Below are 12,338 nucleotides of genomic sequence, written 5' to 3' on the forward strand. Positions count from 1 at the left end.
GGACCAATTTGAAGGATTGACTCTAATACCTCTAATTCCTCCCATGTAGTCCCTCATTTTCAAGAATGGTATAAAACATAAAATTATAAAACATAATACAAATATAATACATTTAAAACATATATAATTATACAGTTAGTGCAAAACAGTAAAATGTTTGAAAAGCCACATTTACCTACCAAAAATGTATGACATTAAGTAAGTGCCTTAAACCATTCATAGTTCTTATTACCACATAAAATGATGGTAGATGGTATTGGACTAAATCATGAATCTCAAACTCTAATGTCCACAAGGCTAATCAATTAATATAAATGAATAAAGTTGATTTATATAAAGGAACCAGGAGCAGTGAGGACCATTGAGTACATAAGACTATATGTTCTTTTTGAAGGAGACAACCACTACCCAGTTTTGATCTATTGTTGTCCTAATTATAGGCACAATTTAGCTATACATTTTAATTTTCAAGAAGAGCAGGAGCTGGGTATTTTTATTTGCTCCTGATTTTTAAGCATTGAAACTAATTTTAAAAAGTTTTGAACACTTCTCAAGCTGTAAAATATGAAGACATTCCCTCATGGACCAGATATTATGGAAAAAATCAGCTATAGATATAAAATTTATGTGACAAAAATATAATATGGAAAAAATAATGTGGTATATACCAAAGATTATGGAAAAATATATGTGTGAATTATAAAACATAATACAAAACTAATAAATACCCAAGACCTAGCATGCAATCTCCCTCTGTTCTCTTCATGTTCCCTTTTTCCCTGTTCTCCCTTCAGAAGTTTCCATTATCCTAAATTTTGTGTTTAGATACTGAAATATACATTGTTTGGATTTGTTTGCTTTTGAGCTTTATGAAAAGGAAAACATTTTCTTGTGATGTTTCTGAGATTTGATAAATTATTGAATATAGCTGTAGATAATTCTTTTTAACTGCTGTATAATAATACATTGTATGAATAAAACCAAATTTCTTCTCTAGTCAGTGGATACTTAGCTTATTTTCAGTTTTGGATCTCATGAAGAGTTCTATTATGAACATTCTGTGTGCCTCCTGAAGTGCTCATGCAAAAGTTTTTCTATTTATCAAGTAGAATCATTTGGTTGTATGATATATAAAGACTACTTATTAAGGTTAAACAGTTTTTCGGTATTACTGATTTAACATTATGATTTTTACTCTGAAAATTCTCCATAAATCTGTCTTTTCTAATTTATTGTGTTCTCTTTTTCCATACTTTTTTTTTTTTCCCTTGATGGAAGTAATCTGCTTCACTGTACCACATGATTCTGCCATTTCAGTAAGAATCTTTTCTTTCTGCCAGGTTCACTGGTGCATACCTATAATCCCAGCAACTTGGGAGTCTAAGGCAGGAGGATCACAAATTAGAGGCCACCCTCAGCAATTTAGCAAGATCCTGTCTCAAAATATAAAAGAAAAAAGAAAAAAAGGGCTCAGAATGTGGTTCAATGGTAGAGTGCCCCTGGGTTTAATCCCCAGAACTGGAAAAAAGCAAAAAATATTTTTTTCTAGCATAATAGAATTGTATTTAAAAGTAGACATTAGCTTTTACTTTTTACAAATGAAATTTGCTGAAAGTGCCTTTTTAAAAATTTTTCCAAAAAGAAATATTTATTTTAAAGTTTCATGGTGGGTCAGGGATAGCTAGTGGTAGACTGCGTGCCCAGCATGCATAAGGTTGTGAATTCAATCTCCAACAACTCTCTTCCCCCGCAAAAAAAAGGCATGATGCATAAACCTTTTCAGGTAGAGATATTTTAAATGCTATCCAAAGCCACATTTTACTTGTTCATATATTTTTTGTAATAAAAGAAATGTACCTTTAAAGAAAATTGTGTGTTTTAACTGAGGATCAAACCCAGGGCCTTGGGCATGCTTGGCAAGGCTCTACTACTGAGCTAAATTCCCATCTCGAAAGAGGGATTTTAATTAACCTTTATCAAAATAACAAATATTATTAAATACTATAAAATCTATGTATAAGCAAGTAAAGCTTTTTTCCTTTTTTTTTTTAAACAGGCAGATTTATTTTATTCAAAATAAGGATAAGGGTCATAGCATCTTAATAAAATGCATTAGTTTTTGATTTATGCATTATTAAGTTTATGTTGAATTAGTTTTTAAAACCTATAGTCAGTGTACCCCCCTAGAATATGTTCATTTTGCCCTTCTAATTTATCTAACTAAAGCTCTTAGGATTTTCATTCTGTGTTGAAGTGTCGAAAAATGTATTCTTCATGTGCTTGCTTGATAATGCTAACTACAACTTAGATTTCTATGAAAAATGTCAATAAGTTTCTCAGATTTTTTCAGGGTTAATTTTGTTTTTGATAATTAAAGAGTTTGTTTTAGGAGAACAGATTTTTTTCCTTTTAGATGCATATAAAATTTAATGATTTTTTTTTTTTTTTTTGTGGTGCTGGGGATTAAACCCATGTGCATGTGAGGCAAACACTCTACCCAACTGAGTTATATCTCCAGCCCAAATGATAGATTTTTTTTAAAGTGGTAAGAATGTTCTAAATTGGATTGTGATGATTGATGGTTGCACAACTATACTGAAAACTATTGAATTGACTACTTTAAATGGGTGAGTTTTATAGTATGTGAATTACATCATAATAAAGTTGTTAAAAATGTAATGATGTCCTAATAATCCTAGAGGGATTTATTGATCTTTTTTTTTCCTAATTTTGTTTTGGTAATTGAAATATTTGGGATATTATATGAGTCTGAGACATGAAAAACTTAAATGCCTTAGAATTTAGACCACTTTCCCCTATTTTTTTCTGATTGGAAAGGGATAGTATATGGATCTTAGAATTAGTTTTCTTCTCCCTATCTCCTTTCCCCCATTCCTTTCTTCTCCCACTTCGTTCTTCCTCCTCTTCCTTTTCTTTCCTCTTCTCCTTCTCTCCTCCTTTTCCTCTTCCTCCTCCTCCTCCCTCTCCTCCCTCTTCTCCTTCAAAAGTGCTCTACCATTGAGCTACATTCCTATCCCTTTTTATTTTGAGAACAGGGTCTTACCAAGTTGCCCAGGCCATCCTTGAACTTGTAATCCTTCTGCCTCAGCCACCGAAGTAGCTGGGATTGCAAGCATGCACCACCACACTAGGTAGTTCTATATAGTAAGTAAAGATTTTTACAAGAAATATTCATGGTAGTTATATAAGTAGGCAACAGTAGATTCTGATATCTAAGGTTTTGAAATTATAATAGCTGCTCCTGGGTTCATGTTAGTTATTAAATTGTCTCATACTAAGAACAGAGACTAAACTTAGTAAAAATATCCTAAGGACTGCTTCAAACAATTTTTTAAAAAGAATACTTTTTCTGAGTCATTGACTATATGTATACTTATTTCACTAACTTTTTCAGATAGATATAAAAATTTTTCACTGATTTAAATACTCAAATATTTCCTATTTTTTACTAGCAGATGTAATTGAGTTCAGTGGGGGGAAAAAAAGCTATGAAAAGTAGTATAATCATTTTAACTTGTTCCCAAAGTCCTAAGAAAGAAAAATCACTCAAAGTAAATTTTTCCACAAAATGGAAAATCCCTTTAGTCTTCATATGCTATATAAATTTAGAATAGTGACTCTATGTGATTTCATTTTATGTGAAATTCTACAAAATACAAACCCATCTCTAGTGACAGAAAGCAGATCAGTGATTGCCTTGGGCCAGGACAGAAAACAAGAGAGGCATTTAAGGAATGATTGATGAAGGTTTTGTTTGGTTTTTTGAGACCAGGGTCTCACTATGTTGCCCAGGCCATTCTCAAAGTCCTGGACTGAAGGGATTCTCCTGTCTCACACTACTCAGTAGCTGGAACTATAGGTTTCTGTCACCAGATGATTTGTCCTGGTTGTAAATTTTTGTTTTATTTTTACAAGGGTATATATTGGTCAAAACTCAGAGAACCACATACTTAAAATGGATAGTTGATTGTGCATAAATTATATTTCAATAAAGTTGATTAAAAGAAAATTAAAACCACAGGTACAAAAAACTTATGTTTGCATTGTTTTTGCCTTTTGAGATATAGCATCTTCTAATATCTCCATATTGTGAGGCATTTGCATCAACTATGGTAATGAAGGGGAAAAAAGTACTTTTAAAATAGTTTAGGTGAATGAGTGGACACTTTGAGGGAACATGTTAGATTGTTGGATTTTATCCACATCCTAGAACATGAATAAATTTTTAAAACTTTTTACATAATTGTAAACTTGTATATATTTTCCTTCCAGTTGATTTTCTCTACCATTAGTATAAGAAATTTTGAATTTCTGCCTACTTGATTTCTTCCAAGAATCTAATTTTCTTTTTTAAAAATCTTTTTAAAGGGCTGGGGTTGTGGCTCAGAGGTAGAGTGCCCGCCTAGCATGCGTAAGGCACTGGGTTCAATCCTCAGCACCATATAAAAATAAAATATATGAAAAAAAGCTTTCTTAAAAATTGACACTTATTGGGCTGGAGATGTGGCTCAAGCAGTAGCAAGCTCGCCTGGCATGCGTGCGGCCTGGGTTGGATCCTCAGCACCACATACAAACAAAGATGTTGGTCTGCCAAAAACTAAAAGATAAATATTAAAAAATTCTCTCTCTCTCTCTAAAAAAAAAATTGACACTTATAAGCTGTACATATTTATAGGGTATCAAGTGATGTTTCAATACATGTATTTGTTGTGTAATGTTCAAATAAGGGTAAGCATGTTTATCTCCTCAAACATTTATCATTTCTTTGTGATTAAAACATTTAAAATTTTTCTTCTAGCTTGTTTGAAATGTACAGTATGTTATCATTATCTGTAGTGACATTACTGTGCAGAACACCAGGACTTACATCTAATTGTTACTTAGTAACCACAATGAATCTTTCCTTATTTTTTTTTTTAAAGAGAGAGTGAGAGGGGAGAGAGAGAGAGAGAGAGAGAGAGAGAGAATTTTTAATATTTATTTTTTAGTTATCGGCAGATACAACATCCTTGCTTGTATGTGGTGCTGAGGATCGAACCCGGGTCGCACGCATGCCAAGTGAGCACGCTACCGCTTGAGCCACATCCCCAGCCCAGTCTTTCCTTATTTTTACTACTGCCCTCAACCTGTGGTCCTCACTATTCTACCCTTAACTTCTATGAAATCATCTTTTTTAGATTCCACGTAAGAGATCCTGAGGTATTTGATTTTCTATTCTTGGTTTATTTCATTTACTTAACATCCTCCAGTTCCATCCATGTTGTTGCAAATGACAGATATCCTTCTTTATAAGGCTGAATAGAATTCTGTTGTGTACATATACATTTTCATTTTTTAATATTTATTTATTTATTTTAGTTTTAGGTGGACACAATACCTTTATTTTATTTTTTATGTGGTGCTAAGGATCAAACCCAATGCCTCATGCGTGATAGGCGAGTGCTCTACCACTTGAGACACAATCCCAGCCCCCATATATATTTTCTTTATCCATTAATCAGCTGATTGTTGTTTCCAGTTTTTGATTATTGTGAATAATGCTACAGTAAGTAAACATGGGAACGCTGATGTTTCTTCAGCATATGATTTTATTTTGATTGGATATGAATATAACCAATAGTGTGATTGCTGAATCATGTGGTAGTTCTATCTCTAATAAAAGAAAACCTTCCATATCTTTTTCTATTATTGCTATACAAACTTACTGGTGTGTAAGTTTTCCATAAACTCACCAGAACTTATCTTTTCTCTTTTTTATAATAACCATCCTAACTGGGATAAGGTAATATCTCATTGTCGTTTTGGTTTTCCTCTGACAATTAGTGATGTTGAACATTTTTTCATATACCTTATTGGCCATTTGTATGTTGTCTCCTCCTCCTCAATAGACTCTTCCTATGTTGCTGAGGTTGACCTCAAACTCTTGGACTCAAGTGATTTCCTGCCTCAGCCTCCTATGTAGCTGGGGCTACATTTGCATGCTACCACATCCAGCTTTTCTGTATGTCTTCTTTTGAAAAATGTATGTTTAGATCTATTGCCCATTTTTTAAATCAGAGCCATTGTGGTTGTTGCTCTGATTCTTTCCCTAATGCCCATGTCCTCTCTGCTTAAGATTTATTGGGAATGCATAACCTTGATCTGAATTTAGGTCTATGGGCTGCTACATGTAAAACAGTCATGTTTTCATAGGAGGAAAGCTAATTTTAGGGTTGGATGGGAAAATACAAGATGAAGGTATCAGACTACTGCATTTGAGTGAAAACACATGGAATATATAAAACCCCATGAGTTAATAATGAATTTGACAAACCAGCAAAACACCACACAAAAAAATCCTCAAAGAACTCATCTGATACCATTCAAAATAACTGGGGTACTAATACTTTGTGAATTGAAAATTAAAAGGAAAGAGGGAAGCATTTATACCTACTTTCATGTACAAAACACTTGGGGTAATCAAATAGCCTTCATTGCCAGGTATGGTGGTATACACTGTAATCCCAGTGACTGAGGAGATAGGAGGCTGGGACAGGAGGAACTTGACTATGAAGCCAGCCCAGGAAACTTAGTGAGAACTCTGGCTCAAAATTAAAAATAAAAAAGGGCTGGGGATGTGGCTCAGTGGTAAAGTATCCTTAGGTTTAATTCCCAGTACCGGGGGGGGGGGGGGGGATAGTCAAATAGCTCTAATTGTTAACAGAAAGTTTTTTCTATACAGGAGAATTCCATAAAGAATATATAGGATCAGAAAATCACCATTTTGCAACTCCTAATGAAATAATTAAGATAGGCATTGATCATCAATAGATGAAACCGTTGTATTAATTTGGTTGAGAGAATTTCACAGCCAAGAGATCAGGCTGCAGTACTTGCTGACATTCATATATATTATGAATCTGATGTGTATGATGAAGCACACACGCTAATACCTTTGAAGTATTTTTGCCAGAAATACAGAAGTTGATTCTAACATAGGGTTTCCACATTTGGCCAAACAAAATAGGGTAGTTAAATTTGAATTTCAGATAAACAATGAGTGATATTTTTAGTATAAATATGTCCCATGCTGGATTTAGAGACAAGAAAAACCAATACAATTTGCTAATGTGTCTGTCACATGTAGTGTTGTAATAAACTGTCCTGTCCTGATCCATTAAATCATATATACTTTCAGCACATATGAAATCATAATAAGATTACACCTTGCCATCATCTATGAGATTGGGGTTCTTCCCAGACAGTATCATGATATTTTAAAATTATAAGCATTTTGTTATATTTATTATATTTCTTTCTCTATAAAATGTGTTCTTCACTTTAAAAAAAATAAGATAAATAGTCCCATGTTTAGAATATACTTGGGTTCTGTAACAAGTCAATAGAACAGTGAGGGGAGATGTGGGACTGCTTCTTCTTCTTCTTCTTCTTTTTTTAATTATTTTGGTTGTCCATGGACCTTTATTTTATTTATTTATATGTGGTGCTGAGAATCGAACCCAGTGCCTCACACATGCTAGGCAAGCACTCTACCACTGAGCCAAAACCCCAGCCCAATGGGACTGCTTTATTTTAAAAAAAAAAAAGTCTTAAGAAATATAACCAACTATGTGGTACCTATTTGGATTCTGATTTGAACAAAAGGTGTTTTGTAAAAATATATTTTAAAATATAAAGATTCTTGAGATGGTTGAGTAAATTAGAGACTACACATAGGATATCAAGGAATTATTTTAAATTTTATTAGGGTTTTATTAAATTAGAGTTTTATAAGAAAATGTACTTTAAAAAACAAATTTAGGGCTGGGGTTGTGGCTCAGTGGCCGAGCGCTTGCCCCTCACATATGAGGCACTGAGTTCAATCCTCAGTACCACATAATAATAATAATAACAACTACAATAACAACAATAAACAAAATAAAGATCTTGTGTCCATGTATAGCTAAAAAAAATATTTTAAAAAATTTAGAGGGGCTGGGGTTGCCTGGCCCTAGGTTCAATTCTCAGTACCACATACAAATAAATAAATAAAGGTCTATCAATGACAAAAAAAAAATATTTAAAAAAATACATTTAGAGATGAAATGACATGTTATCTGGGTTTTACTTTAAAATATTTCAGCAAAGGAAAGCAAGGATAGAGGAATCAAGTGTGGCAAATTCGGATAATTGAAGAAAATGAGGATAAAGAATATGGGTGTTCAAATACAATTCTACTTGCTTTTGTGGTGTTTAAATTGTTTACAGTAAAAATGTTTTAAACTGCTATATGTAGATCATTGTGCTTGTTTTGTCCCAGGCTGAGTTGGATCATATTGCTTTTGTCTTTAAGAGTTCAAACTATACTCCAAGACAGCCACCTTATTATCACCTCTGGAACAAAGCTGGCAATAAATTTAAAAATACCCAACAGTTTTACAACAAATTCTGTAGTAGTGGGCTGGGGATGTGGCTCAAGGGGTAGCGTGCTCACCTGGCATGCGTGCGGCCTGGGTTCAGTCCTCAGCACTACATACAAACAAAGATGTGTCCGCCGAAAACTAAAAAATAAATATTAAAAAATTCTCTCTCTCTATCTCTCTCTCTCTCACTCTCTCTTAAAAAAAAAAAAATAACGACCATAGTGGTTTAAAAAAAAAATTCTGTAGTAGTCTGGAAAGAAGTCACATCTCCCTGGGATACTTAATCTATTTAGCAAACATTATTTATGATAGTATGAAATGTTGTTTATGGCTATAACCAATAGTATGTGAAAATGCTTATGTTAAATTAAAAAGTAGATTGCAGTATTGTTACAAATACAATATTTTATACAATGAAGAAATGCTTTTTTAAATCTTGAACTGGGGTTTAAGCCCACAGGGGCTTTATTAAAGCTGAAATACGTCCTCAGCCCTTTTGATTTGTTTTATTTGGAGACAGGGTCTCACTGAGTTGCCCAGGCGGGCCTCAATCTTGCTGATCCTCCTGCCTCAGCCTCCAAAGTAGCTGAGATTACAGGTATGTGCCATAGCACAAGGCTAGCATATTGAATTTTAAGAACATAAGCTAACTGTAGGACTCAGAAATTATGATACTAGGATATCCAGGCATTGAAAAATGCATGTTCGTCTTGTAGGAACTTGATTAAGGGATGTAGTAGAGGCAATGATTTTCAGAGTTAAATTGGGAAACATTTAATATGTCACCAAGGGAATGAGTGTGTGGAAAACAGGGTCTTAAAACAACCTGTAGAAAATGAGAAAACCATGTAACATAACCTATTCCTGTGGGTTAGGTGGAGCCATTTAGGGAATTTAGCTGCTTAGAAATAACTTAAAACATTTAGGGCTTATTCTATTCTTGGGTCTATGCTAGGTAGTGAAGGCTGTAGAAACAAAAATAGCAATAGCTGTAGGAATAAACTACCATAACTTATTGGCCATTAAATGTGTAGCAGTGGTAGTTTATGCTGGTTTGACAAGTATTTTCTCCTTGAATCCTAACCCTGAGAACTGTGTGGTCTCTTGCATTCCCATTTTACAGTGGGAAACATGAGTTTCAGAGATATTAAATAAAGCCAGGCATGATGGTGCATGCCTATAATACCAGCTGTTCTGAAAGCTGAAGTTGTTCACAACCTTCACAACCTCAAGTTCAAGACCCTGTTTCAAAAAATAAAAAGGGCTGGGGAGGAAGCTCTGTGGTAGAGTACCCCTGCATTCAATCCCAGTATCATCAAGAAGAGAGAGGAGAGAATGCTAAGTAGGTAACTCATGAAAGGTCACACACTTAACCTCTTTTATAGGTTTGTTTGGAGGTTAACAAATACAAATGCTTAAAACTGTGCCTGGTGTGTATTAAATGCTCAATAAATACTAGTTGCTATTATCATTACTGAAATTTATTCCCTGCTAGGGCCCACCTCCCCAGTTGAAAAAAAATATGAATAGTGTTTTACCTGGAAAAGACCAGTATTCTAGGTAGAAGAAATAGTAGTAAAAGGATTAGTGACCTGGTTTAGCACTGCATAGGGTGTTGGGAGTAAAATAGTAGAAGAGGCTTAGAGATGAAAGAAAGCTTCATGTTGGGGGGAAAGCTCTTGAGCTATCTTGAAAGGATAGGCATAACTTACTTCAGTAGGCAAAAGAAAGAGTGGGGAACATTTCAGACAAAGGTACCAGCATTTTAAGTCATTGGAGGGACTGGGGGTGTAGCTCAGTGGTAGAGCACTTGCCCAACATGGGTGAGGCGCCCTGGGTTTTATTCTCAGCACCACAAAAATAAAATGAAAAAGCACTTGAAGACAATGAAATACCACTTTACACCTAATCAAAATGATCCAAATTCAGAACACTGACCACACCAAATGCTGACAGCAACGTGAAATAATAGAAATTCTCATTGGTGGGAATGCAAAATTGCACAGCCCCTGTGGAAGACAGTTTGGTGATTCTTGTAAAACTAAGCATACTTTTCCATGTGAACCATCAATCACTTGCCTTGATATTAACTCAAAGGAGTTGAAATTTATGTCTATACAAAAACTTATACAGATGTTTATAGAAGCTTTATTCATAATTGCTAGAACTTGAAAGCATCTAAGGTGTCCTTCCATAGGTGAATGGGTAAATAAAACTAGTACATTCAGACAATGGAATGTTTTTAAGCAGTAAAAAAGAAATACGCTATCAAGCCATGAAAAGACTTGGAGGAAACTTAAATTCATATTGTTGTAGGGACAAACGAAGAAAGCAGGAAACAGTTTTATTTAACTGCAGCCAGGTTCAGAGGGCACAGCTTTTGCTGTAATCAATCAATCGAGTTCAGGTAGTTTCAGAGTTTTATACGCAGCATGAATGTAAGGGGAGGGGCTCAGAAATTCATAGTCTGCAGAAGTTTACATAAAAGCAGCTTTTTCTTTCACTGTTTTGGGCAAGTTAACCCTTCAAGGATAACACCTGAGAAAGGGAGAGCTTCTTTTCTTTCTTTCCTTCTCCTGCCAGTTGTTACCATGGAGCCCAGTTAGTAACTTATCTTAAAAATGTAGACATCTCTGGGAATCCCCAGCTCAAGGCCAGAGGTCTTGTTTGCACATTTTTACAAACTACTATACTGGTTATTTTGTGAAAAACTAGTAAGGGGGTGTCCAGCACCTGGTGTGCTGGTATCTTCTCGGCAGTGGCCAAGTAAAACAGTGAGACACAAAAATAGGAAGTTTATCTATATTGAACTCTTTTGCAGAGACTCTTTTGCTGACAGTCCCAAAATTAGCCAAGGTGAAGATTTCTAGGGAAGCCCAGTTAAGATTTTTCTGTGATGAAAGGGGGTGCCACTTCAATATTATTAAGTGAAAGAAGCCAGTCCAATAGGCTACATACTTTATCATTCCTACTATTTGACATTCTGGAAAAGGCACTATGGAGGCATTAAAAAGATCAGTGGTTGCCAGGGGATTGAGAGGCAGGAAGGATGTGTAAGCAAAAATAATCAAAAACAGGAGCAGACCTCACTGATCAGCAAGCTGTCTTTATTAGGGAGCAGTGGAATGGCACGTGGCACATTTCAGAGGAGAAAATGGTGACTGGTTACAAAAGGGGGTCTGTTTTTATAGGTCTTAATGAGAATTAATCATAGCAGAATGTTTAGTGTGACTTAATCATTAGAGACTTGGGACATGCTGGCTGGGCAGTCAGGAAACTAGTTGTGCAGGTTAAAAATCTAACTCAGGAAAACAGCTGTAAAAGCTGGAAACTCATTCTGACTCAGAGAAACAGTTTTAAAAGCTTGAAACTCATTGTTAACCTGGGATAAAAATCCAGAGCCCATTTGTTTACCTTTTTTCTCCCCCAGACCTACAGTCCTTGGGAAAGGATGAAAGCCTATAGCCCAGGGCATAATGTTTGCTTTCCTTCCTCCCTCCACCACTCCCCAGATCACACTGTCCTCCTTTTCTCCCTGGGGGCTGTCATTTTCCTTTTCTGGGAGAAGTTATTTTTCATATCCTTCAGGATGAATAGTCAGAACACAGGATTTTTAGGGCACTGAAACTATTTAGTATTTTACTCAGATAGTAGATACATGTAGTAGATACATTTATCAAATTCATAGAATATACAACGCTAATGTAAAATGAGACTTTAGTGATCATGTGATGATCATGTGTCACTGTAGTTAAGCTACACATGTGGGGCAGCATATATTTAGGAAATCTCTGTATCTTACACCCAGTTTTGCTGTGAACCTAAAATTTTTCTAGTAAGTAAAATATAATAAAATTTTTTTAAATGGTACATGCCTATAATCCCAGCAGCTCGGAGGCTGAAGCAGGAGGATTG

The sequence above is a fragment of the Callospermophilus lateralis genome, chromosome 2 (assembly GCF_048772815.1).
Source record: "Callospermophilus lateralis isolate mCalLat2 chromosome 2, mCalLat2.hap1, whole genome shotgun sequence".
NCBI lineage: Eukaryota > Metazoa > Chordata > Mammalia > Rodentia > Sciuridae > Callospermophilus > Callospermophilus lateralis.